This window comes from Malaclemys terrapin, chromosome 3, assembly GCF_027887155.1.
Source record: "Malaclemys terrapin pileata isolate rMalTer1 chromosome 3, rMalTer1.hap1, whole genome shotgun sequence".
In the NCBI taxonomy this organism is placed as follows: domain Eukaryota; kingdom Metazoa; phylum Chordata; order Testudines; family Emydidae; genus Malaclemys; species Malaclemys terrapin.
In genome coordinates, this window is record NC_071507.1 from 102,162,954 (window position 1) to 102,189,966 (window position 27,013).

The following is a 27,013-nucleotide window of genomic DNA, read 5'->3' on the forward strand; positions in this document are numbered from 1 at the left end:
TAAAGCGTAACATTTTCCAAACTACCTAAGTGCCACTTTCAAGAGAGGTGATTTAGGCTCTTAGCAGCCTAAATCTCATTGAAAGTCAATATGATTTTGGATCCTAAGTGCCCAAGCCACTTTTGAAAATGAGACTTAGGAGCCTCAGTTACGTTAGGGTTTTTGAAAATGTTATCCAAAGTTTTTTAATTTGGTGAGAAGTTGCAACAGAACTGCTAACATAACTGCTGTCAAGAGTTTTGACTGGCTCATTGATATCTTAGTAAATGCCATTACAATTGAGAGCATTTGGAATTAATATTAAGGAATAAGAGATTATCCATAATAGCTGATTATTTAATGTAGAACATCACTGTTTTAATCTAGATATTAATGTAAAAATATCTAGTAATTGTTTGATATGGGCAGTAAAGTGTCTTGACAGGGATTTGGATTCTGAGTTAAAAGATTTGCACTGCAGTTCTTTTTGAATGGATGACAGCCAAATGATACAAGAAAGGCAGAAGATGAAGCACACTGTATCATACAAAGATTATGGCCAAGATAGCTGTGAACTGTCCCAAGAAATAATGGAACAGACAAAAAAAATCACACCAATTTTTTGGGGTTGATATTTTATTTCAGACAAACATTGCATGCAGGTGTGTTAGGGTGAGATGCTTAATTTGAATATCTCTGGATTAATTTGAAATTGTTTACTTTATCCCCCACTAAAACGCTAAAAGAGTTGGTAAATTAAAAGATGCCAAGTATAGACTGTATAGCATTTTATAGTCAGTGCTTCTCTTTAGGCTTAATCCTTGTATTGCAGTGTTAAAATTTACAGAACAGCTTGTAATTGCAGTAGTTTATTTAAACCATCTATTTGTGGTTATGGCTGCTGAGGAAGCTTAAACTTCAACATTCCCCAGCCATCTAATACCAGCAAATTGACTTCAGGTCTCTTGTAAGAATATCTAAATGTAGGCTGTTGAATAATCCCTTTGGGGGCCCTGTAACTATTTTTATGCCTGGATATGCGTCATCAGTGGGTATTTTCTCTGGTGACTAGCTTACATCAGTAGGTCTCCTACCATACATTCTATCAGTGAGTGAGTTATGATTGATGGGAATCACGGTCGCTGTTTAGCTTTTATCTGTGACCTCAAATAATGGACAACGGGAATTTCCAGGCTGTTAAATTCTTTGAATGACTGAGGATACGGAATTGCAGTGCTGATAAATGGAGGTAGTACTGAGATATTATTCATTAGAAGAGGGGAGCTAAAGGCGGGGAGGAGGAGGTTCCTTATCTGAAAGGCGGTAAATCCAGCTCTATTGCTTTGCTGTTAGTGGAACGGTATGCTTCCCAAACCCAAAAAAGTAGCTGTGCTGGAGAATTGTCGAACATGATGCACTGAATAACTCTGCATGGCTTTCTAGTGATGTATGCCTGATTGTAGCAGCGTAATTTAAATGTGTTTAATTAGCTGATCTTTAGGGTAGTTTGTCAGTCTGGTTTTATCCCAGGGGCACATGCTGTTTGCAGCTGTACCCAGGGAAATGCTGTGGAATTTGAAGTAGATTTTTTTCTTTTTTAATAGTTGGGAATAGGGGATGGATTTATCGGTAAATTTAATCTAGACGTTATCTGGACTAAATCTAAAAGTGCAGTAGGTTAGGTGATTTTAAGGTTATGTTGCACTTGCCACAGTGACCCACTGAGATTGTGGTAGCAGTTCATTTCCTGATCTTAAATGCTTTCTATTATGGAAATGAGTATGATGAATGCATGTAATGATTTATCTCCCTTATTTTCTTTCACTGCACCTTTCCCACCTCCTCTGTCTCTGACATGTGTAAATGAGGCTACAGTGTAGTTGTGAGATTGTGTCAGCAGCATTCTGTGATAATTTAGCAGCTCGAGCCAGCTCTAGATAGTGAGGCACTTTCCCTTTCTTCTTTTCTCTCTTTTTGTGCTTACTCCCTTTGACACAGATGTGACCAGCAGATACAGTATTCAACTCCTCCTGATCGCTGGCTCAGAGATCTGGCAAACCCTTTTGCTGGCAGTCAGACTTTTCAGGGTATGGCAGTGAGATGCACAGAAACCTAGGGTGGGTGTAATATAAAGAACTGTGCAGCTTGTTGATTAAAATTATCTTTGTTTATCAAACTATATAATATAAGGGACGGTAGGTAGCTGACTCTGAATTCCTTGTGGGGGATTGTTCCTGCTGCCCTGTGGTCCCTATGCATGGTCTGCCCCTATTCATTTTGGTGCAGTTTGTTTTTCAGCATTCTCAGCTAACAGCCACATGATTTCTGGGCAGGATTTTAAGATTTTTAAGCTTTCAGAGGAAAAATGTGATCTTGATTTTTATGTCTCTTGCAAATCTTTTCTTTCTAATTTAGCACACCAATGATTGGTCAGTGAAACTGGATTTCCTGTGCTAGTTAATTAACAACCCCAATTATTTTTGACTAATTAGTTATGATAAAGCTAGCCTCTATAGAACTGAACATGTTGTTGCAACATAGATGCCCTCACTCTATGATGAGTAGAGCAGGCTATGTATATTGCACCTGAACACTCAGCACAAATAGATGCATGTAATAACATGGCCAATGTCTCTAAATCTGCTTTCCTATTAGTTGGGTATTGGTTAGGAGATGCATTTAATAGAAATACCAGCAATTTTGTGGCAAATTTACAGTCACTTCAATGGGATTTTGTGACTCATGACAAGCTAGTTATGTAATTCAGAATCTATAAACTGTTAAGCACAAAAAGCTTGATGAGTCTTTGAGTCATTTGCAGTAGAATTCACTGAACTCTCCTGGGATGATGCACTTGGAATGTTTGTGAATGCTACTTTTTTGTGTTTATTTCCTGAAACTTGCCAGGAATCTTCACTTTAATATCTGTGGGAAAGTCACACAATGAATGAAAGTTCTTTCCCCCTCTTGTGCCCCCACAGGGATTGTTATAATATTTTATGGTAATTTTCTTTTATAATATTTTTGCAAAAGCTCAGTATCATAATCCAGAAGAATTATATAGGCATTCAAAAATATTTTGACAAGGGTTGTAAATTTTGCAGAAAATAAATGTTAGCAAATAGTTTATGGGTTCCTGTTTCTCACTGCAGAGCTATGTGTAAGAATAAAGGTTGCAGTCCATTTTGACATGTGGTAATATGTAGGTGTAACTCCCTATATCTTGTTACAGGATGTCATTCTAGGGATGAATACTAATTTAGGCCTTGATCCTGCAGTGAACTTATTGCAGATGGATCCTTGTGCCCACTGATTGCAGTGGACTCAATGTGGATAAGGAGGTCCACTTGCACACAGTTCATTGTAGGATTAGGGCCTTGGTGATGAAAACCCTGTCTCCTTGGGAGAGCCTCTCTGTGTTCAGTGGTGATCCTTAAAATCTTGCCAGTCGTTTTAGAAAATGCCTCGCTAAATATTTCATCTTAATATTTACATTATTTTGCATATTCCCTATAGGGAATACTGTGGACACTGAGGTAACTATCTAATGAGCTAAGGCAGAATTGACAGATGCTTTAGGGCAATGTTTCTCAATGGATCATTCCCAGTCCCTGAAATGTCACTGATGCAATTTAGGAAGGGAGCAAACCGATCCTTGGTATCAAAAAGGTTGAGAAACACTGCTTTAGGGTGACCACTGTATCTTGTAATAATATTATAAGCAAACTGTTTTTGTGCTTTAATGTATAACTGGCTCCTTCTATGCACACAGCTGTAGCTGCCATCGTTTGGGAAGGAAAACAGAAAGCTGAATATGACAGGTTAATAATATCAGGTGCTGAATTCTAAAATTGTTTTGGATAAGTTTGAAAATTATAAGGGTAGTTAAGATCTGGAATAGGCTTCCAAGCAAGATCCTTTTTCCAATTCCTTATTTTTTTAATGATACTGCTTTACAGTACTGCTTTTGGTTGTTTTTTCCCTAAACTTAATAAGAACATCAAAATGTATATCAGTAATCTGTTGTTTTTCCCCCACTGCAAAATAGAGTACAAAACAAAGTGTTTTAAAAAGTGTATTGAATTTTCCCACCTATGTTTCCTTTATGGTACTTGAAAGCTTTCTGGTAATATAATCAACACATATTGAGCCCTGGTCATGCAAGCTGACCCGCACTGGAGAACAGAACACATGCGAAGACTCAATGACTTTAGCAGAGTTACCTGAAGATTCAAGGGTCTACCTGCATGCAGGATTACCTTTCAGGATTGGGGCTTTCGTGTTCCCAGAATCATGGAAATGGAAGACTGGAAGGAACCTCAGGCTTGAGGGATCATCTCTAGTCCACCCCCCCACCCCCACTACTGAGGCAGGACTAAGTAAACCTGTATCATCCCTTACATGTGTTTGTCTAACCTGTTCTTAAAAACATCTAATGACAGGGATTCCATCACCGCCAATAGGTAACCTATTCTAGTGCTTAACTGTGGTTTTAATAAGATGGTTAAGAACTAACATGATCATAAGCTTTTGCATTCCTAGAAGTGGTTAAGTCACTACTCAGCCTCATGCTTCAGAATGCCCTTAAGCTATGCAGCTGACTCACGTCAACAGCATATCTTGACTTGAATAAATGTTTTCATTGATTAGTAGACAGCGATGTCTCCTCCAAACAGGCCCTCTTCACTGAAGGCAGTGGGGTAAGGAGGGCCTGAGGCAGGATGGATCTTTTGTTACCTCTGCCCTTCTTTGTACTGTGTGCAGTGCGTGCCCTGTGTATCCTCTTTACCCCTGAGAGGACTGAGGCACCCAGGGTGCTCGTTGAAACTATATATAATGATTAGTTGTCACTGTGATATAATTCCCAACAAATATCATGCACTAGAGCAGTCGTTCTGTGCATGGGGTCATAGTACAATGAGTCCCAGGTAGCACTGAAATTAAATGCATATAATTAGGGCCATACCAAATTCACAGCCATGAAAAATGTGTCACGGACAGTGAAATCTGGTCTCCCCCTGTGAAATCTGGTCTTCTGTGTGCTTTTACCCTATATTATACAGATTTCACGGGGGGTGACCAGCATTTCTCAAATTGGGGGTCCTGACCCGAAAGGGAGTTGCAGGCGAGGTTGCAAGGTTATTTTAGGGTCAGTCACAGTATTGCCACCCTTACTTCTGTGCTGCCTTCAGAGCTGGGCAGCTGGAGAGCAGCGGCTGTTGGCCGGGTGCCCAGCCAGCAGCAGCGCAGAAGTAAGTGTGGCAATAGCATGGGAATAAAAATTTCCATGCCACCCTTACTTCTGCGCTGCTGCCTTCAGAGCTAGGTGGGCAGAGAGTAGCAGCTGCTGACTGAGCACCCACCTCTGCAGGCAGCAGCGCAGAAGTAAGAGTGGTAATACCATACCATGCCATCTTTACTTTTGCACTGCTGCTGGCGGCGACTCTGCCTTCAGAGCTGGGCTCCCGGCCAGCAGCCGCCGCTCTCCAGCTGCCCAGCTCTGAAGCCAGTGCCACTGCCAGCAGCAGCACAGAAGTAACGGTAGCAATACCGCAACCCACCCTACAATAACCTTGCGAACGGCCAAAACTCCTTTTTGGGTTAGGACCCCTACAATTACAACACTGTGAAATTACAGATTTAAATAGCTGAAATCATGAAATTTACCATTTTCAAAATCATATGATCGTGAAATTGACTAAAATGGACTATGAATTTGGTAGGGCCCTACTTAAAGTTAGAAATTTTTTCCTAATATCTAATCTAAATCTCCCTTGCTGCAGGTTAAGGCTATTACTTCTTGTCCATCCTTCCGTGGACAGGGAGAACAATTTATCACCATCCTGTTTATAACAGCTCTTAACATATTTGAAAACTATCAGGTCTCTCCTCAGTTTTCTTTTCTCAAGACTAAACGTGCCCAGTTTTTTAACGTTTCCTCATAGGTCGGGTTTTCTAAACCTTCTATCATTTTTATTGCTTTCCTCTGGACTCTCTTCAATTTAGCCACATCTTTCCTAAAGCATGGCAGACAGAATTGGATACCATATTCCAGCTGAGGCCGCACTTCTCTGTCAGAGGGGGAAGAGAGGATTTGAACAAGGTTCTCCCACCTCCCAGGAGAGTGCTCTAACCACTAAGCAATGGAATATTCTGATGTTGGGCTCCCTCGGTGTCTCCTGTTGAAACTGTTACACTCTGGATAAATAATGGAGTGATTAGAGCAGGGGGACTGAACCCAGGATCTCCAACAACTGGACTACAGAGTCATTCTCACTCTCTAGGCCAGTAGTGGGCAACCTGCGGGGTGCACGCAGCCCATCAGGGTAATCTGCTGGCAGGCCTTGAGACAGTTTGTTTACATTGATCGTCTGCAGGCATGGCCGCCCGCAGCTCCCAGCGGCCGCGGTTCACCGTTCCTGGCCAATGGGAGCTGCGGGAAGCAGCGCAGGCCACAATGACACGTTGGCTGCCGCTTCCCACAGTTCCCATTGACCAGGAACGGTGAACCGTGGCCATTGGAAGCTGCAGACGGTCAGTGTAAACACACTGTCTCGCAGCCCGCCAGTGGATAATCCTGACAGGCCGTGTGCAGCCCGCGTGTCGCAGGTTGCCCACCACTGCTGTAGCCTAATTTCTATTTAGACTATCACTCTAACCACTGAGCTAAATTTATAAAGTGCACACCCCTACCACTGGCCATTTTATGTAGAGCGAAGCAGGTGTCTATATCATTCCTTCAAGAAACGTTTCTAGGTTCCTAACTAGCCTGACTCCAGGCAACGGGTTCCCATTTGTGGATCACTAAGCAGATGCCTCCCTGCAGCCTAGACTTAGGCACCTATCTCAAATACAGGCGTGGGGCTTCGCACACAAACTTCTCATCAGCATCTGCCATTGGATAGCTTAGGCATCTCCCCAGCTAGCGTGTTGGCTTTCTGAATCGCATTCTTAGGTGCCTATCTCTTCCCAGATATTGTATAGGAGACTAGCACCTATTTTAGCTTTATAGAGCACAGTTGTTCCTGTGATTTTCTAGGCACTATGACACTCAGCATTGCAATGCTTAAATGCCTAAATCGCTTTTGAAAATTAGATTTAGGCTCCTAAATCAGTTAGGCATTACAATACTGAGTGCAGCAAGGCCTAAGTAGCTTTAAAAATCTGGACCAATAGCTATGTGGCAACATGGGAGCGATTAGGCTCATCGCATCTAATCTGAAGCAGAGTACATGTAGGGAGCACAATCCCACTGACATCTAGTCAAGGAAGGAGAGAAAAATCCAAATGAGCGTTCTTAAACTGCAGTCACTCAGAGTGGTCTGTAGCACGCTGGCATAAGGTGCATCTCTGCCAGCAACTTGTCCTCCCTTTCTTGTTCTCAGATAGCGTGGATGATTGCTACCCGATCAGTTGGCAGTGAGGGCAATCAAGTTTAAAAAAAAGAGAGGAGTTCATTTCTTTGCTAGTAATTGTTTTTTTGTTTGTTTGTTTTTGATGCTGTTATTCCATTGCAGACACTCAGGACCTAAGTGTCCTACCTTGTGTAGTTGTTTACGCTTACACTAGGTGGGTGTAAAATGATCATGTTATAGCTAGAGTCACCGGATGCTGCTGTTACACAGTCTTACAAAGTCTTTTTAGTAGCTTGTGAAGAGCTGTTGTATTGTTGTTAGCTTTTTGTGTGAGTGTTGTAGTTTCTTTTGTAGGGAGCTGTTGCCTTAATCTCCCTAATAAGAGTCAATTTTTGGTGCAGAGTTACTTTCTTGGAATCAGCCTTTGGAGTTTAGGCTGGGATTTCTGAAAGAGAAGTTTGCCTGCATGCTTTTGTTTGTGATCACCTCTGTTCAGGGACTAATGTATTCAATATAAATAAATAAGCTTCGCTAAGAAAATAAGTTGATTGCACATTACATATTGCTCCTGCAGTTGGAAACCAACTCACAAGGCCCTGACATCTGCTACTCCTCAGAAGGACAATGATACCATTCTGATTTGGTTGTGTTTTATGCTTGCTTTGTACGAGTATGAATGACTATGCAAGATATAAGGCTGTGGAGAGTCAGGCCCTCAGGCTTCAGTAAGACAAAAAAATAATTTACTGCGGTTGGAGTTCTTAAGAGGAGGAGTTCTGCTGCAAGGGGGTGCAAAAATATTTAATATCTGCTTGGCTAACATGAGGAGAGTGTGACGGTGCATTAGATTACACTGGTATAATGAAATGATGTAAAATGAGTAAGGATCCATATCCATTTTTCTGGGGTTGATGTAGAAAGCTGCTTCTCTAGTAGATTTCCATCTTCCAGAGCTCAGTGTTATATCATTAAAGCTACTAATGTAACCACTGTGTTGCTGATTTAAAGATAGCCTTTTTTCAAATAGGAAAGTTGGCCTGTTTTCACTCTCTTGAGTCTTGATCAAGTGCTCAATCCTGCTCCCACTGGAGATTTGCCATTGACTACAACAGGCACACAGCCTGGCCCTATATCAGAGGATCAGAGTTCTCCTTTTAATTAAGCTTTTTTATAAGGTACATTTTTCCACTTTGATTGGTTTTAAATTAAATATCATTCTGTGCGAGTACTTCAAAGCTGTGAACACCCAGGAGGGAGTGGTAATCTTCAGGGAGTGTAAGGAGGTGTTATAAGCGGTGAAACTGAGCAAAAGGAATTTTAAAAGTTGCGTATCTGAAAAAAAAATCCTACTGGAGAAATCTGTTGGACAGCAGAGCAACCTCCCAGAGCAAGTCGTGGAAGCTTTATCATTTGAGTTAGGGTTACCAGATGTCCGTTTTTTCCCGGACATGTCCGGCTTTTTGGTAATCAAACCCCCGTCCAGGGGGAATTGCCAAAAAGCCGAACATGTCCGGGAAAAATACCAGCCGGGCACTTCCCCTCCCGGGCTCCAGCTGCTGTGCTCCTCCTCTGACTCTTCGGCTCTGTTTAAGAACTGAGCTGCCCGAGCACTCCGGCTTCGGGCAGCCTCCTTGCCTCCGGACCCCGAGCCGCTGGCTGGGCACTTCCCCTCCCGGGCTCCAGCTGCTCTGCTCCGGCGGCGCAGGGTCCAGAGGCATGGGGGCTGCCCGAAGCCGGTAGCGCTCGGGCAGCTTAGCTCTTAAACAGAGCCAAAGAGTCAGGGGAGGAGCACAGCAGCCGGAGCCCGGGAGGGGAAGTGCCCGGCCTGGGGCGCAGGATCCGGAGGCATGGGAGCTGCCCGAAGCCCAAGCGCTACCGGCTTCACGGTTTGCTGGGCAGCCTCCAGACCCTGCGACCCCGGCTGGGCGCTTCCATTCCCGGGCTCCAGCTGCGCTGGGGAAGCGCCGGCCGGGGGTGCAGGGTCTGGAGGCTGCCTGGCAAACCGTGAAGCCGGTAGCACTCAGGCAGCCCTTTTTGCGGGGCTGGGAGGGAGGAGGGAGAGTTAGGGCGGGGACTTTGGAGAAGGGGCGGGGAATGGGCGGAATTGGGGTGGGGAAGGGGTGGAGTTGGGGTGGGGCCGGGGGTGGGAAAGGGGTGGGGCCATGGCCCGTGGAGTGTCCTCTTTTTTTATTTTTTAAATATGGTAACCCTATTTGAGTACTTCAAAAATAATCTGGACAAAGCACTGGGAAGCATACTATAAAGAATATTCCTATATTGGCTGGGAGATGAGTAATAAGTGGTCCTTCCTCCCAATTTCTATGCTTCTGTGCTCACTCTTTCAAAAATAGATATTTTTTTCACTTCCAGAGAAACTCATTCTCTTTCCCCTCCCTTTGTATCGTGGCCCACCTGTTTTCCTCTTTAAAATATTTGTATTTTCACTTGAAAGAGATTTTAATTTCTAAACAGCAAATTTGATGGGGTTTCTAATAATTTAAATATATTTTTCATAGTTTTTGCATTTATGGCCAAGTCCAGCCATTGTTCTACTTGTGTATTTTCCAGAAAAGATAATGGGAAGCTTGCACAAAAATTGATAGCAGGATATGGTTATTACAATATTCACTTCTAAGAGGCCTGATTAATAGCCACACATTACCATCTGGTGATCATGAGAACTGAACTTGAGTAGCTCTGGTTTCTGTTGAAGCTACAATCTAGATTTGGCAGGAATTAATGGTTATACCTACCATACTATAATTTAAATGCCCAGACACATGGCATTTGCAACTTCATTTTGTTTGTTCTGGTCTGACTACAGTGTAAATAAAAGTTTATAAATGTGTTAGCTTTCAATTGCAAGTTTACTGATAACATGAAGTCTTATAAGAAAGTGTTATTGGAACCACATGTTCAAATCCAAACCATGTATTAACAGTAAAATGAATAATGAGCCTGTTTTAAAATGCACTGTTAAAAAATACAGTTTGTTTTTGAACTAGTTGTTCCTCTTGTATCATTACAGCCAATATTCCCCAGGGACGTCTAACAATTTCTCCAGCAATTTACTGCATCAGCTGTTTAAATGATACCAAAAGTTTGTTTCACAACTGCAATCTCTTTCAGGAATCTCCTTTTTCCCCTTTATAAAAATTGATAATGGGATGTGTAAACGGTAGGAATGGAAAATCAGAGGTATGTTAAGAGTTCTGCATTCCTACCAACCAGTCACTAGGCTAGGCATGAAATCCTAACATCTGTTTGGAAAATGTGGGCACTGTGTTGTTTAAGTAGGTTTATGTTAAGGGTAAACTGCTTGCTTTGAGCTCATTGTGCCTGCCAAAGGAGCACAGATTTTAACCTTTCCCTTTGTGGGCTCTTACTGTAACGTGGCAGCACCACAGGGAGCCTAGCCTTTGGTGGTGGGTGGATGGGAATGCAACTTCTAAATAAATGCCTTTGTGACCCTTAAAAAAAAAAAAGGTGGGGGGGAGGAGGGGGCAGAAGGAAGTGCACTGCACATGTCAGCATCAACAGACGGAAAAGCAGAAGGCAGGGGAAGCACTGCCAACCCTGGCTGTTCTCTCCAATTTCTTTCTTCAGATTTACACAAAAACAAAATGTGACAAACTGAAATGAGATGCAGCTTGAACTTTTGTTCTGAAGCACATCAAAGAGGCACTGAAACACTGACTTTGAAGGTCAGAATTGTACTCTTTTCTGTAACAGATTCCAGAGACAAAATTGTAAACTTTTATATTGGCTTTTAAGGTAAATCCTTAATTGTTTAACAGTAATAATCATTAGGAGCATAATCTGAATTATATTACATTATTGTGTCTGCGGTAAGCGGAGATTTGCTTTCTTCTAAAGAGAGAAAGGAGATTCCATGTGAACAAGAGTGAGATAATTACAGAGGTTGCCAATAAAAAGACTGTTGTGTTTGTGGAGACTGCTGTTGCATTCAGCAAATGCCAATTATAGAAATGTCAGCTTTCGGTGTGTGATGGGTTATCATCACACAAATGCTTTGGGATTGCAGTTGGTCAAAAGTGTAATTTACCTTCTCCTCACAGCTATTTTAAAGCAAACAAAACTAAGTGTCAGGCAGTGGTGTAGGTACGTTGTAAAGCAATGAATGTTAGGGTATGTCTACACTACGAGAGTAGTTCGATTTTACTTAAAGCGAATTTGTGGAACCGATATTACAAAGTCGAACGTGTGTATCCACACTAAAGACAGTAATTCGACTTTGTGAGTCCACACTAACGGGGCAGCATCAACATTGGAAGCGGTGCACTTTGGGTAGCTATCCCACAGTCCCCGCTGCCCACTGGAATTCTGGGTCGAGCCCCCAATGCCTGCTGGGGCAAAAAATTTGTCAAGGGTGGTTTTGGGTAACTGTCGTCATTCAACCCTCCCTCCCTCCCTCCCTCCGTGAAAGCGCCGGCGGGCAATCAGTTCGCGCACTTTTCTGGTGGTTGACAGCGCGGACGCCACAACACCGCGAGCATGGAGCCCGCTCTGATCATCACTGCAGTTATGGCCGTTGTCAACACCTCGCGCCTTATCATCCACCTTTTTCAGAGGCAGATGCTGAGAAATCGGGCGAGGAGGCTACGGCAGCGCGGTGAGGACGTTAAGTCTGAGAGGGGCACAGACCTCTCACAAAGCATGGGACCCCGCGCCGTGGACATCATGGTGGCAATGGGTCATGCTGATGCTGTGGAACGGCGATTCTGGGCCCAGGAAACAAGCACGGACTGGTTGGACCACATAGTGCTGCAGGTCTGGGATGAATCACAGTGGCTGCGAAACTTTCGGATGCGTAAGGGAACTTTCCTGGAACTTTGTGAGTTGCTGTCCCTTGCCCTGAAGCGCAAGGACACCCGGATGCGAGCAGCCCTGACTGTCCAGAAGCGAGTGGCCATAGCCCTCTGGAAGCTTGCAACGCCAGACAGCTACCGGTCAGTCGCGAACCAATTTGGAGTGGGCAAATCTACCGTGGGGGTTGCTGTGATGCAAGTAGCCAATGCAGTCGTTGAGCTACTGCTCTCAAAGGTAGTGACCCTGGGAAACGTGCAGGTGATCATAGATGGTTTCGCCGCGATGGGATTCCCAAACTGCGGTGGGGCTATAGATGGAACTCACATCCCTATCCTGGGACCGGACCACCAGGCCAGCCAGTACATTAACCGAAAGGGCTACTTTTCAATGGTGCTGCAAGCACTGGTGGACCATAGGGGACGTTTTACCAACATCAACGTCGGATGGCCGGGCAAGGTTCATGACGCTCGTGTTTTCAGGAACTCTGGTCTGTTTAGACGGCTGCAGGAAGGTGTTTACTTCCCGGACCACAAAATAACTGTTGGGGATATGGAGATGCCTATAGTGATCCTCGGGGACCCAGCCTACCCACTAATGCCCTGGCTCATGAAGCCCTATACAGGCGCCCTGGACAGTGAAAAAGAACTCTTCAACTACCGGCTGAGCAAGTGCAGAATGATGGTGGAGTGTGCTTTTGGACGTCTGAAGGGGAGATGGAGAAGCTTACTGACTCGCTCTGATCTCACCGAAACCAATATCCTCATTGTTATTGCAGCTTGCTGTGTGCTCCACAATCTCTGTGAGAGCAAGGGGGAGACGTTTATGGCGGGGTGGGAGGTTGAGGCAAATCGCCTGGCTGCTGATTACGCCCAACCAGACACCCGGGCGATTAGAAGAGCCCAGCAGGACGTGCTGTGCATCCGGGAAGCATTGAAAGCTAGGTTCCAGAGTGACCAAGGTAACCTGTGACTATTATGTTTGTTTAAACAGAAGCTGAACCTGCCCCCGTTTCTTTACCCAGTTAATGTTGACTATCCTCTCCAGTTGCCAACCCTCTTACCCCCTTCCAACACACCTTTAAAAATGAAATAAATGAAACTTTGTTCATTAACACCGTTTTCTTTATTAAGAATTTCGCGGTAAAGGGTTGAAACTGGGACGCAGACTGTGGTGGGGAGTGGGTGTAGTGATGGAAAGAATGCTTCTAAACTCGAGGAATGACAGGCTCCTGCTCCTAGAGCGGTCCGCAGTGGTGGACTGGTTGTTTCAATGGAGCCTGCCACCCCTCCTTTTCGGGACTCTGTGTGTGGGGGCTATGTGACTTTGTGGCGGGGGAGGGCGGTTACAGATCCCCTGCTGTGTGGCTCTGTCATCCAGGCTAAGGACCGCTGCATAAGATCTGTAACCGCCCTCCCCCGCCACAAACTCACATAGCCCCCACACACAGAACATGAAAACCACCTCCCAGACTGACCAGTGTGCCTAGTGACTGCAATGTGTGTGTGACCTTCTGCTGAACCTGCCCCCGTGTCTGTACCCTGGTAAAGGTGACTGTCCTCTCCAATTACCAACCCCCTTTTCCCCCTTCAAACACACTGTCCTCTAAAAGAACATGATGGAAACAGTAATTAACAGAAACGTATTTTTTATTAAGAACTACACAGTTAGGAGATGAAACTGGGACAGGGGCTTGGGTGAGGTGCATTTGGAGGGAAGGAAAGGACGTATCAAATCTTTGGAATGAGAGCCTTCTGCAATTTGAGCAGTCTGCAGGGGTGGAGTGACTGTTTTCACGGCCCCTGCCGCCACTCCTTCTTGGGACTTTGGGTGAGGGGGGGATGGGACTTTGTGGCGGGGGAGGGCGGTTAGAGATAGAATGCAGCGGGGCTCTGACCTCCTGCCTCTGGTCCTGCAGAACATCTACAAGGCGCCGGAGCATGTCCGTTTGCTCCCTCATTAGTCCAAGCAGCGTTTGAGTCGCCTGCTGGTCTTCCTGCCGCCACCTGTCCTCCCGTTCGCTGTGTGATCGCTGGTATTGCGACATGTTCTCCCTCCACTGGATCTGCTGTGCCGCCTCGGCTCGGGAACAGACCATAACTTCTGAGAACATCTCGTCCCGTATCCATTTCTTTCGCCGCCTGATCTGCGCCAGCCTCTGGGAGGGGGATGCCGGGGTAGCTCGGGAGACACTCGGAGCTGTGGGATGGGAAAAAAGGGAGTGAATTCCTCAAAAAGATAAATTTTTGCAAACAATGAATATAGTCTTTCTCTGTGAACAAGATCATGCACAGTAGCTATCACATGTGCATTCAGTACAAGGTCGAATTTTCTGTCTTCACATTGAGTGCCTGGGGTCTTGCTGTACACACAAGCGGGGCCGGACAATGGAATTCTGCTAGCAGGCGGCCATGGTAAGCCGTAGACTTTTGGCTGCTTAAATCTTAATTTACAGCAGTGCCCTCCTTTCACGTTCCAAGCAATGCTCCTAGCGTTGGCCAGTTCCTGCTGTCAGCGATCCGGCAAGCATGAACTCTGCCCCGTCCCACCCCCATCGCGGCTGTCCCCGGGAAAGATCCCTGCATGCTGCCAGCGAACTGCTCAGCAGGAACGGTTCGCCTCCCTGCCCCCACCACGTGGCTGGGCTCGGGAAAGATCCCTGCACGCTGCCGGCCAGCATGAACTCTGCCCCGTCCCACCCCCGTTGTGGCTGTCCTGGGAAAGATCCCTGCACGCTGCCGGCGAACCGCTCAGTATGAACGGTTCGCCTCCCCGCCCCTACCGCGTGGCTGTAAACCGCCGGTTACAGTTATTTAAAGGAACAGGCAATCAGTCCCCATACTAAAATTCCCCTAATTCAAAGCAGATCACCATGAGTGATATCACTCTGATGAGGATTACGGAGACCGAGAAAGACCGCATGCTGCGTGAATGCCAGCAAACACCAGGGCCGTATGCCTCCATGCTTTGCCAGGCAATGATACCGGAGTACCTGCTGCTAGCCTGGCACGGAAAAGTTTCCTACCATGGAGGAGGCAATAAGGCCGCTCTCCCCAGGAACCTGATGCAAAGGCTTTCACATTACCTTCAGGAGAGCTTCGTGGAGATATCCCTGGAGGATTTCTACTCTATCCCCAGACATGTTAACAGACTTTTCCAGTAGCTGCACTGGCCAGGACTAAAAAGTTAAGCGCCTAGGGCAAACTAATCATTAAAAACCCATTGCTAACATACCATGCCTATTCTATTCAAAATAAATGTTTAAAACACTTACCTACTGATGTTTCCCCTCATTCACGGTCCGGGTTACCACCTTGGGAGGGTTGGTAGGGGATCTCCGTGAGGGTGATGAAGAGATCCTGGCTGTCGGGGAAATCAGCGTTGAAAGCGCTGTCGACTGCCTCGTCCTCCTCATCTCCTTCCTCATCTTCCCCGTCCGCGAACAGCTCTGAGGAAGCGGCCGTCGACAATACCCCATCGTCAGAGCCCACAGACAGTGGTGGAGTAGTGGTGGCAGCCGCACCTAGAATGGAATGCAGTGCCTCGTAGAAACGGCATGTCTGGGGCTGGGATCTGGAGCATCCGTTTGACTCTTTGGTCTTCTGGTACGCTTGTCTCAGCTCCTTGATTTTCACGCGGCACTGCGTTGCATCCCGGCTGTAGCCTCTCTCCGTCATGGCTTTTGAGATCTTCTCATAGATCTTTGCGTTCCGTCTTTTCGATCGCAGCTCCAAAAGCACGGACTCATCGCCCCACACAGCGATCAGATCCAAGACCTCCCAATCAGTCCATGCTGGGGCCCTCTCTCTATTCTGCGATTGCATGGTCACCTCTGCTGGAGAGCTCTGCATCATTGCCAGTGCTGCTGAGCTCGCCACGATGTCCAAACAGGAAATGAGATTCAAACTGGCCAGATAGGAAAAGGAATTCAAATTTTCCCGGGGCTTTTCCTGTGTGGCTGGTCAGAGCATCCGAGCTCGGACTGCTGTCCAGAGCGTCAGCAGAGTGGTGCACTGTGGGATAGCTCCCGGAGCTATTAGCGTCGAATTCCGTCCACACTAACCCTAATTCGACATGGCCATGTCGAATTTAGCGCTACTCCCCTCATTGGGGAGGAGTACAGAAATCGATTTAAAGAGACCTCTATGTCGAAATAAATAGCTTCGTTGTGTGGACGGGTACAGGGTTAATTCGAATTAACACTGCTAAATTCGACATAACCTCCTAGTGTAGACCAGGCCTAAGTTTGTATTCCCCCCTCCCCACCACTGAAGAGAAGAACAGCAAATGTATCAAGCAAAGTACATCTTGAGGTAATTTGTACCATGTCTTTGCAAGGAATGAACTGGGAATGCCATTTTAACATAGCAGGGAAGCCAGCCCTCCCTCCCAGTGCTTAAACACAGTTAATGTGCTGCTGTGTTCTGACACTTGCAAACTGAAAGTGATGTATTTATTTTGTCAGTGTTCCTTCTTTTGTGCTGGATTACTTATCCTCTGCATGCCTTTGTAAACTGGTTCATATACACCTCTACCTCGATATAACGCTGTCCTCGGGAGCCAAAAAGTCTTACCGTGTTATAGGTGAAACCGCGTTACATTGAACTTGCTTTGATCCAACGGAGTGTGCAGCCCTGCCGCCTCCCCCCGGAGTGCTGCTTTACTGCATTATATCCGAATTTGTGTTATTTTGGGTCGCGTTATATCAAGGTAGTGGTGTATTTCCGTTTCTTTCCTCGTCTTATGCATCTTTCATTTAAGGGCATACCTTGCTCTCAGTTTTTATGCAGAGCTCCCATCGACTTCAATAAATGGCAGCTCCAGTGTAACATGATGGTAAAATATGGCCTCTGGCGTTAGTGAGTGGACTTGTTTGCAGGTGTCTGGTTTTTGGTTTGCCTTGAGGAGGTGATTCCTCTCAACTTGCGTTGTTGCTCCCATTTTGAGTGTATAAAGAGTTTGTGGTGTTTGTACGGTGAAAATTGAGCATCAACATTTTTAAGGTTATGGGTTTTTTCTTGCTTCTGTGATTGATTAATGACATTATCTTAGCTGCTTTTTGTCATTTGACTAAAATATTATCCTTCCTATGTTCAAAGTGGCTTTTGTCATAGCTGTGGCCTTGAAGATTCTTTGTGTGCCCCAAACTCCCATTCACAGCACTGAGAGATCTGGGTGCTTGTGCAATGCAGGATGATGGTTTTTATGGTAACAACTCCGAGGTCTTTGGGCTATGGGTTTGGATCTCCTCTTCGTATGGTAAACACACGGGAGCATTTCTAGCTGAATATTCCTTTTACAGGATTAAAACCACTGTGGCCCCGTACTGCCTCTTTATCAGGCTCCCCAGGAGTAGCTAAAGTGCATTATCAAAAAGACTCCCTGGGATGTAATATTTTCTGGAGCAAGACAGGATGAAAGAGGCTAAAAGAAGAATGTTGGTTTGAAAGGTTTACGAAATCACCCTCCTTTTCAATTAGTTTACACAGACGGCTGTCTGGATTGCTGCTTGTCCTTGCTTAATCGCAGCTGTTTATGGAAAAATTGCTGCTTTATAGAAGTGAATCCAAAGACTTGTGTTATTGTTTCACTTGCTGGAGATCTTCACGTTATTCTGGGCACACAAGGACTTGGCCTGAAACTGAGATTAATTACTAAACCCATGGTGAATAATTAACTATTTGACTAGTTCCCAAGTTCTGTACTCTGTTCTGTTGGGCTAGAAATGATTTCCCAAACTGCTGAAGATAACGGAGGTTATTCCTGGTTTCACAATGTCCTCATTGTTACTGACTTGTGTTGTGACATCAGCTGATACCTAAGCAAGTCTGGTCCAGCTTCTCATACAAACCACTTCCTGGGGTTTTCTCGGGTAATGGCAGTGATTCAAAAGATACCGCAATGCCTCAGAGTACTGCTTGTTATACGTTGCACTGAGACTTTATGACGGGGAACAATGAGGTTCTAAGGAAAGAGCTTTGCTATGGTGCTATTAAAACGCACTTTTCTTCTTGTCCTGGTTTAAAATTTAGCTGCACACTGTTCAACAAGTGTGCATGTTTTCAAATCCCTTCTTATACGTAAGCAATAGTTATTGCGGATCGTGTGTATGCGTGGACATGTGCACATGTGTATACGTATATTAGACAGGAACCTGAGCCTAACAACCGGATAAAAAGACCACTGAATTTTGGATCTGGGTGCAAACTTTGTGGCTATTCCCTATTTCTGTTACCACAACGAAATGGGAACCAACCAAAATTATTAAGCAAATCAAATACAGATCATGGTACTTTGTAGCACCTCAGAGTGCTTTAGAAAGGTTAATTGATGAAGCCTCCAAACATCTCTGTGGAATAGGGGAATAGGTAAATATTATTATCCCCATTTTGCAAACGGAGGCTTAGGACTGCTAAGCAGTTTGCCCAGTTCTCACAGCAAGTATATGTGAGAGTGTAAGAGCTGGGAATAGAATCCAGGTTGCTTCACTCACAGTGCATGCCCTAAATGCAGATTCTAACAATGATCAATACTTATAAATTAGTCTTGGTTCCCCCTCCTTTCAGTGAAGCTAGTGGTGAATTTTTAGATTCTGATCACGTTCAGGATGGTTCTTTGTAATTTCAATGTTATCTTACAGAACAAGTTAATCTTCACAGAGTACTTCCCCCTCCCCCCCCTCAGATCTTCTTCCCTTTCTTATTGAATGACTTTTTGCACTATAGTGTCTGGGAAATATGAATCTCATATATGGATAATTAATGAGGATGGTCAAATATGTTCAGATAAAACATGAAACAACCTGAACCCTCACCTGTCCCTTAAACTGGACCCAAACCAAGTCTTTTATGATGTCCAGAAATGTGTAGTTAACATTATTGTTGTTGGTTTTTTTTTTTTTTTCATTTTTGTGCTCTTTCAAACTCCTTGGTTCTTGCCAGAGCCAGAAGGACTGGAAATCTTGTGAGAAAGCCTCTTCTTTTTTAGAGTTGCCACTCGGGGTTGCAGATCTATGAGGTTTGGATTATCTGAGTAACTGTAAGAACTGAAACAATGTAAAATTTGAGGTTCATCATTTCTAGTAGCAAAGATGATAATTTAGCACTGTAACATCAATAAGTTTGCCCTATGCAGGAATAACCCGCATGTGGGGAATGGAAACTCTTGATGTTCAACTTGCCAGGTTTCCTTCTGAGTCTACCTTTGAGAGGGTAGGGGAGATTTCACCCAGGATCTCAGGGGATCTGCTGACTTCACTGCTGCCTGGCCCCTAACTCCCAGGGTCCTAGCTACATAGCTCACTTGACATTTGCAAAAAGCAACAGAGGGTCCTGTGGCACCTTTGAGACTAACAGAAGTATTGGGAGCATAAGCTTTCGTGGGTAAGAACCTCACTTCTTCAGATGCAAGGTTATGCTCCCAATACTTCTGTTAGTCTCAAAGGTGCCACAGGACCCTCTGTTGCTTTTTACAGATTCAGACTAACACAGCTACCCCTCTGATACCTGACATTTGCAGTGGCTATTGGAAACTCCCTTTAAACTCTGTGGTTATTTACCCCCAACTTCCCTTTTGGTTTTATGAGGGAAAACCCAGTGGCACTCCTGCTTCCACATCCTCCCTTCCCAGTCCATGGTGTTTGTATTAGCAAGAACTTTTATAATTTAGGATCCTCATTTTCTTTAAACCAATATTTGTTCTTAAAAGCCTTCTTGAATAAATGACAGTCAGTAAATAGTAGCATATCTATCTTATCTAGTCTGTAAAGGAAGTTGACTCTAGTTGCATGTGGCTCCTGATCCCTCCACTCCCAATTGTCAACTTTTCACTCATCCTTGTAAGTCTCCCATTTAGGATCAGGTTGTAGGGCAGACAGCTTGGGATGTGCAGATCAGAAAAATCCAAGATCTACATACCTCCCAAAATATCTCCCAGTTCTTACAGAAAATAACATTTAAAAAAAACCCCAAAGTTTAACTGGAACATTAGCTACCAAAGTTTTCATACTCTTAAAAATGGGGGGAGGGGGGAGGAAATGTGCAGAGGCAAGTTACTTATTTGCAAATAAAGGTTCACGGTTCAATAAGATATGTGGCAGCATTTATTAATTGGGGCCTTCACACTATACAATAAGGTTATTAATTTAAATCTCTTAATTTTATTCTTTATTTTTAGATTTATCCTAAACTCAAACCTTGTTGAACCAGTGAATTAAAGATGTGGATTTGTGTGTGCACTTACAATCTGTTAGAAACCATAACTGTCTCAGTAATATTAAAGTTGTGACACACTACACACTGACCAGCATCAAATTTTATCTGACAGGGCCATTTTTTTCCCGATTTAAAACCACTGAAAGCAGGAGTTTACTTTGAAATTGCTGACACAGCATCAACTGTAATGATATGAATGCATCACTGTAGTGCACACTTATCTCTGTCATTCACACCCAGAATTGAGTTATGCAGCATGCGCTTTCCAAAGGCGAGGCCACCTTTTTGTTCTGTGTTTGTACAGCTCTACTAAATACCTTTAAAGATTTGACCTGTTCTTACTCCCTAGTTTTAAAGCAAAAGTAAGTTGTCGGGTTTAGTATTATTTTACTGTAGATAAAGTGCTCGTAATCTATAGAAGTCCATTTATGTGATTCCGCGTTAGTGATGCTGGCACAGACATGGATGACTCTTCACTACTGTGAGACTGTTTATCATCAGGTCACCTTAGGAATAAAGGGAAGTGTTAGCTGGCACTGCCAGGCTTTTTAAGCGTATGTTTTGTTAATATAGAACTTGTACATGCTCTGAGTAGTGAACCACAAGCTGCAGATGGAGCCAACTGAGAGGAAGGAATTTGTCTGCTGTACAGTAAAAGGAAGTATTTGCTGTGTTATTATAGTACATGGCCTTTTGCCATCTTTGATAAAGTATTTAAATGTTGTGCACCCAAAGTCTGCTGCCCTCTTGACCCATCATCAATCATCAGCTGTACAGCGAGGCTGGATGAAACAGTAGCTCCATAGGAGATCCATTGTTTAAGCTTTGCGCAACTTTTCTGAAAACGGAAATTGCAGACAAAGTAGCTTCTTGAAACACTGCATGATGCAGCGTATCATAGTATACCCTCTTTAATATATACCTTTTCTGGCTCCCTTCTGTGCCATTGCAAGCAGGCAGAAACACTAGAAATTTGTGGGATTGAACTTCATTCTGATGAATTTCATTGCCTGTGAGTGAGACAAGGATTTGGGGGTGGGTATGTAAGGGAAAAAAAAAGACAATCACAATAATTCTGCATTGTGGCCATATTTTTATATGTAGCTCATAAGCAGCCCCTTTCATATTTTTAAAACTGTTTGTTGACAGTGCTTATAACACTGAATATGCCCATAACTGTTCTAGGTTATTTTGCAGTGCTTTCTCTTTTAACCTCTCCTTAGTAGTTAAGAGTGACATATTGGAGATTCCATCAACTCCAGTAAGAATGCCAAGTATGCACAGCTATGTTGTATTCTCTTAAATTAATAGAAACAGTTGTAGATACAGATCCCAAATGGAAAAGCTTTCTCTTTAGTCCAAATCTTTTATGGTTTACAATTGAAAGTTGCACAGGTATTACCTAAGGTGTGAATTTAAATCAATAATCTACTAAACTGGCACAAACTTGTGTGTAGCCAGTCTTATTTTCATTTAAGAGGGCTTATTTTTTGGTTTAGCTTAAATCGATTGGGAATAGGTTTTAATAGAACTGAAATAAAAGTGTTGATACAGGGGTTTGCACCAATTTAACTGTAGTGGTTTAAAAACTAATTTGTTATACCTGTGCAACATTCTGATTTAGAGAAAGACAGAGATACCCATTCCTAGAGAGATTTTTCACACTTCACCATAAGTAAGGCTAAAATCCTGAACCCCAGGCACCAGCCACAACTAATTGGGCCTGGGCACTAGGGAAATGAGCAGGGCGGGGGTGGATTTGAGAGAGTACCCCCAGGCAGGAGAGTGATTACAGAGCTACTCCATAGAAGCTACTGATGGCTGAAGTAACCTACTCTATGTGAGGTACTTACCAGGATTCCCTGCTGGGAAATCTATGCAGTGCAAGATCCCTCTACCATCTCTTCTCTGTTCCACCCATGCCCTGCCTCCTCTGGCCCTTGTGTGCTACTCTGAAGGAGGCTTGCATGGAGCAGTATTCTATGCTTTGCTGAATTCTCTCCAGCATAAAGAACAAAGTTGTCGGGTACATGCATCTTTTTTGTAATAACTGGCTTAGGAAAAAAGCTACTAGTATCAATGTAAATTGCTCCCTGATTTATGCCATCAGTCCATATGTGTGAGACTCGCTCTTCTATTTGCAGAACACACTACAGCAATTTGTGATAAAAACTGCAATAAAGAAAGCAACCATGCATGACAGTTCAGGCATTGCTCATAGATGGGAGGGCACATGTGGCAGCCGTAGCTGACTCGGGGAAAACAGTTCAAAGCTGTATGGTTTTGTTTGTTTTTAGTACCCAGTTGTGTTTATGAAATAGCTGTACATCACTGTATGTTGATCTTTTATTTTTTTCCTGATGAGGAAGAGTAAAAGGACAGTGGTTTCCGCATATTTATTGCGAATTATATCTTTTGTAGTTTGATTGCTTTTGAGCAATGTTAAAGTAAAAATTAAGGGTCTGATTCTTTAATTTACTCCAAATTTATACAAGTCTAATTCCATTAATTACTCAGAATTTACAGTAATGTATGTGAGGGGAATTAAGCCCTAAATGAAATAATAGCCATATCAAGTGAGCAGACCTTGATTATTACACTGAGTGGTGCAGATAGTTTTCAATGTTTTCACATGCAAGTTTTTGACATACTAGCCAGGAATAATCTGGGTTGAGGATTGTTAAACCTGTAGCCCATTGAATACTGTTGACTGTCTATGCCAGGTGGAATAGTTTAGGAGATTTGCCTCTCTGCAATCACGTTTTCTGGGTATGGGTTTCGTGGGATGGTGTGAGAGAGGAGATTTACTGATTACCGGACTTACAAGGAAGGAAAGGGCCATTCATTTTTACAAATAGATTTTAGGTTGTATAAAGCTCAGTTACCTTACTGTTCCTGGAACCACTTTAGGCTATTAACCGCTAAATCTAACATAATTCACATGTACAAAAAGATGAATTCTAAAGGAGATTATAACCAGTATTCTGAAGAGGAATACAAAATTCTGTACGAGTCTACCGTACATACTATGTTGCATATGTCTCTATCATTACAGGTGCTCAGATACTAGATAGATACATTAGATTAGATTACTTTGAGCTGTTGCTTCATTTCACAGTATTTCTAGTTTTCAGTGTTCTACACTATTCTATTCCTGTTTATAAATCTTTTAAGTGTGCTCATTAAAAAAGTAATTAAATTGTCATTATAATGTATAGTATGCCTGAAGTCAGTCACCTAATTAAACTGAAAGAGTAGAGAGATAGTAGCTTCATAAGCATTTATTAAGTACTACAGTATTAATTATGCAGGGCTTCTGAACCAAGTAAAAGAGGAAGGAATAGAAACACCAGTTGAAAAAGGTTTTCCATTGCTGTCCTTCTCAATGTAATAATATGAGATTCCCCTCCCCCCCCTCCCCCTAGTTAGTAACATAACACTACTGCTTTCTTTTGGTTAATTTTTAATGACATTATTGATTTTTTTAATGACTATTACTCACAGCATTTTCCTGTAATATATTTGACAAAAAAAATGGACCTTCTCTGATGCCTCTAAAAATGTGAGTAGAACTAGAATATATGTTTAAAAATATGGTGTTAGATGGAATATACATTGTGCTTGATTTCAATTTCTCACTTATACAAGTGGAATTCCATTAGCTACAATGGCGTTACTTCTGATTGGCAAAGGGGAAAGTAAGATCAGAATCAGGCCCTGTAAAAGGCCCAATTGTAAGTATATCAAAACAATGAACTTGTGATAGTAGGCCATCTTTAACTCACCATGTTTTGACAGGTTGGTGTATTAAGAATGTGTGTATGATTTGGTTCACAATAGGAGATCAGAAAGGAGCAAGAGCCTTATGTTAGAATTTCTTGTTTGTTTTGCGTTGTAATATAGATTTTAACACATTGAAATAATCTTTTCTTCACACTTTCCTTATGGTGTATTCCACTTCGTTTTAGGGCACTTCATTTCAGTCTTAGGTGGGGTTCATGTCTAGATCTCTGATATAAAGTGACCCTGTACAGCCATAATGATTTATTGTGGCATAGAGGGTCTAATTCCACAGCTATTCTGTGCATGGAACTTTGGTTGATTTAAAATGAGCCATCAGTTTTGAGAGAGAGTGAGAGCATAATTACTTCAGGCGAAAGATTGGTAAGCTTTCAGAACAAAAATAAATTTTAAATTGTGCATCTCAGTTCAGTGCTGAGTGCTCCTTTGAGAGTCCTGTAAAAGAAAGTCCTTTGTACTTTTCAACAGATGCAGCAGCCCATGTCTCTCCACAAATGGGCTGTAATTCTCTTTTGGACAGGTTACTTCTGAGGATAAGAGGTCATTTTTTCAAGACTAGTAAGCTGTAAAGCTGATAGGCAGATGGCAAAAGCCACAACAGTATTGCCATGGTCAGTTTGAGTGTAAGTGTTTGGTAACCTGGCTGCACAAGGATCGGTGAATCTTAGAATTTGTTAAATGGAAGCACATTGGCAACAATCTAGTAGCAGCATCTAAAAGCTGTGGGCCTTAGTTATTTGGGAACTGTGAGCCTTATCCGGTAGTCTTTACTCTGGCAAAACTTGGAATGTGGAATTGGACTATAAATCCTCTGAAGGACCTGTTTCTTTTTATCTTCATTTTGATAGGCTGCACTAAATTGGAAAACGAACCAACCAACTCCACAACCCCCAAATTTGCCTGTGGATGATCAAGGGAATTAGGATAGTTTTTATTTACACAAAATAAAATTAAAATTGAATATATTTGTCAGTGAGCAGTGCATATTCTGTGTCATCATTCACCTGTATCCATTTGTTTTGGGATGCAGAACACTGTGCACTAAGGCCCCAGTCTAGCAAAGGACTTAGTTTTATGCGCATGACTTTAGTGGTCTAGTCACCTGCTGAAAGTTAAACATGTGCTTAAGTGATTTGCTGGATTGGGACCTATGATACTATCCTGCATCCACTGAAGTCAGTAGGTATTTTGCTACTTCCTGCGGTGGGTGCAGGATCAGACCATAAATAAGAGATTCCCTGATGATAAGGGAAGGATGTTCACCCTATGTGGAACTGAGAATATTATTCATAGATAGATTCCGAGGCCACAAGGGACCTCTGTGATCTAGCCTGACATTTTGTGTAACACAGTTATTGACAGCTCTTGATCTCAGTGATTACGATAGCAATGTTTCCTCATACTCCTGTTCAGTCACTATCATCACCACTTCAGGTTAGTACCAGGGCATCTTGACATAAGGAAAATAACTTGAGGGTTTACTGGAAAAAAGGGGGGAGGAGGAGGAAGAATGAGTAAAGGATGTCAGTCTAACGGAGGTCTTAGATGACACAATACAAGTAGCGTTATACAGTGCATGTTGTGGTCAGTAAGCCTGTGTTCTGAGCTGTGCACTGGAGGCTTAACGCTTGTCTGTTTGTATCAGACTTTACAGCTATCTCTGTAATAAATAAACTGTTCATGCCATGCTATTGTTAAGCATGTTTGCAGCTTTTTACACTACCAGCATGCAGAGGTATAGCAGTCCCCCTTTCCAGCTGATTGCTAAGGCAGCTCCATGAAAACCAAGAAAAAAAGGCCCACCCTTGCTTTTATGGATTCTGAAAACACGCTGGCTACATATTATGGCACAGCTTTTTGCGGCAATTGTGAAATCCACCACTCAGACATCCTCTCTCAATTTCATCTTCAAAAGGAGACCAATAATTATTTCCTTTTGCTATCAGCTTTTTTCGTTACCACTTAGTTTATTTATGTATTTTTATTGGTTAAATGCATCTATCCTATGCTATAGGCACATAATTCATTGAAAGTCCCAACCTTGGGGACTTGGATCATAATCTTGATTTATATAAAGTCTGTGATTTATTTTTTAAATTTTTATATGCAAAATTAATGTAATCCTTTAACACAGGGCTCTGGAAATATTAACTAATCCTCACAGTGCCCCTAATGAGCTAGGAATTATTACCATCATTTCATGGGCGGAGAAATTGGGACACAGAAATGTTAGGGCCAAGGTTTTCAAATGTGGGTGCCTAGACTGAGGGATCTAAAGCCGGATTTAGGCACATAAATTAGTGGCCTGATTTTGAAAGCACGTTGACTTCAGTAGCAGTTATGGGCCTCACCCTCTCATAAAATAAGGCTACTTCTTTGGGTGCTAACTATAGATACACACCTTTGAAAGTTTTGGCCTCATGACTGCCTACTCAGTGGCAGGCCTAGGATTAGAACTCAGCTGTGCTGTTTCCTAACTGTGTGCACACTCAGCTAGTCTAAGCCACCTCTCTTGGAGTTAGATTTATGCATTGGGAAAGAGGAAAAAATAGCTTGTATCAACACACATGAAACCTCCATCTCAATGCATTATATGTGTAATGTGTATTCTATTTAATACATGGTTTTTGACTTTACCAAAATCATAGAATCATAGAATATCCGGTTTAGAAGGAACCGCAAAGCAGGACCAATCCCCAACTAAATCATCTCAGCCAGGGCTTCGTCAAGCCTGACCTTAAAAACCTCTAAGGAAGGAGATTCCACAACCTCCCTAGGTAACCCATTCCAGTGCTTCACCACCCTCCTAGTGAAAAAGTTTTTCCTAATATCCAACCT

General features: G+C 43.2%; 1 protein-coding gene across 3 annotated transcripts in view; it reads left to right on the forward strand.

Annotated features, from left to right (window-relative positions):
• The window catches only part of HIVEP2 (HIVEP zinc finger 2), a 202,410-nt gene that overhangs the window by 101,660 nt on the left and 73,737 nt on the right, over positions 1-27,013 (forward strand). Inside the window, exon 1 of one of the 3 annotated variants that reach the window (XM_054024451.1) lies at positions 23,883-23,936. The exons of the other annotated variants lie outside the window; for them this stretch is intronic. The gene's annotated coding sequence lies outside the window, so the exon portion shown is untranslated. Of the gene's footprint in view, positions 1-23,882; positions 23,937-27,013 lie in introns of those variants that run through there. 3 annotated transcript variants of the gene reach the window in all.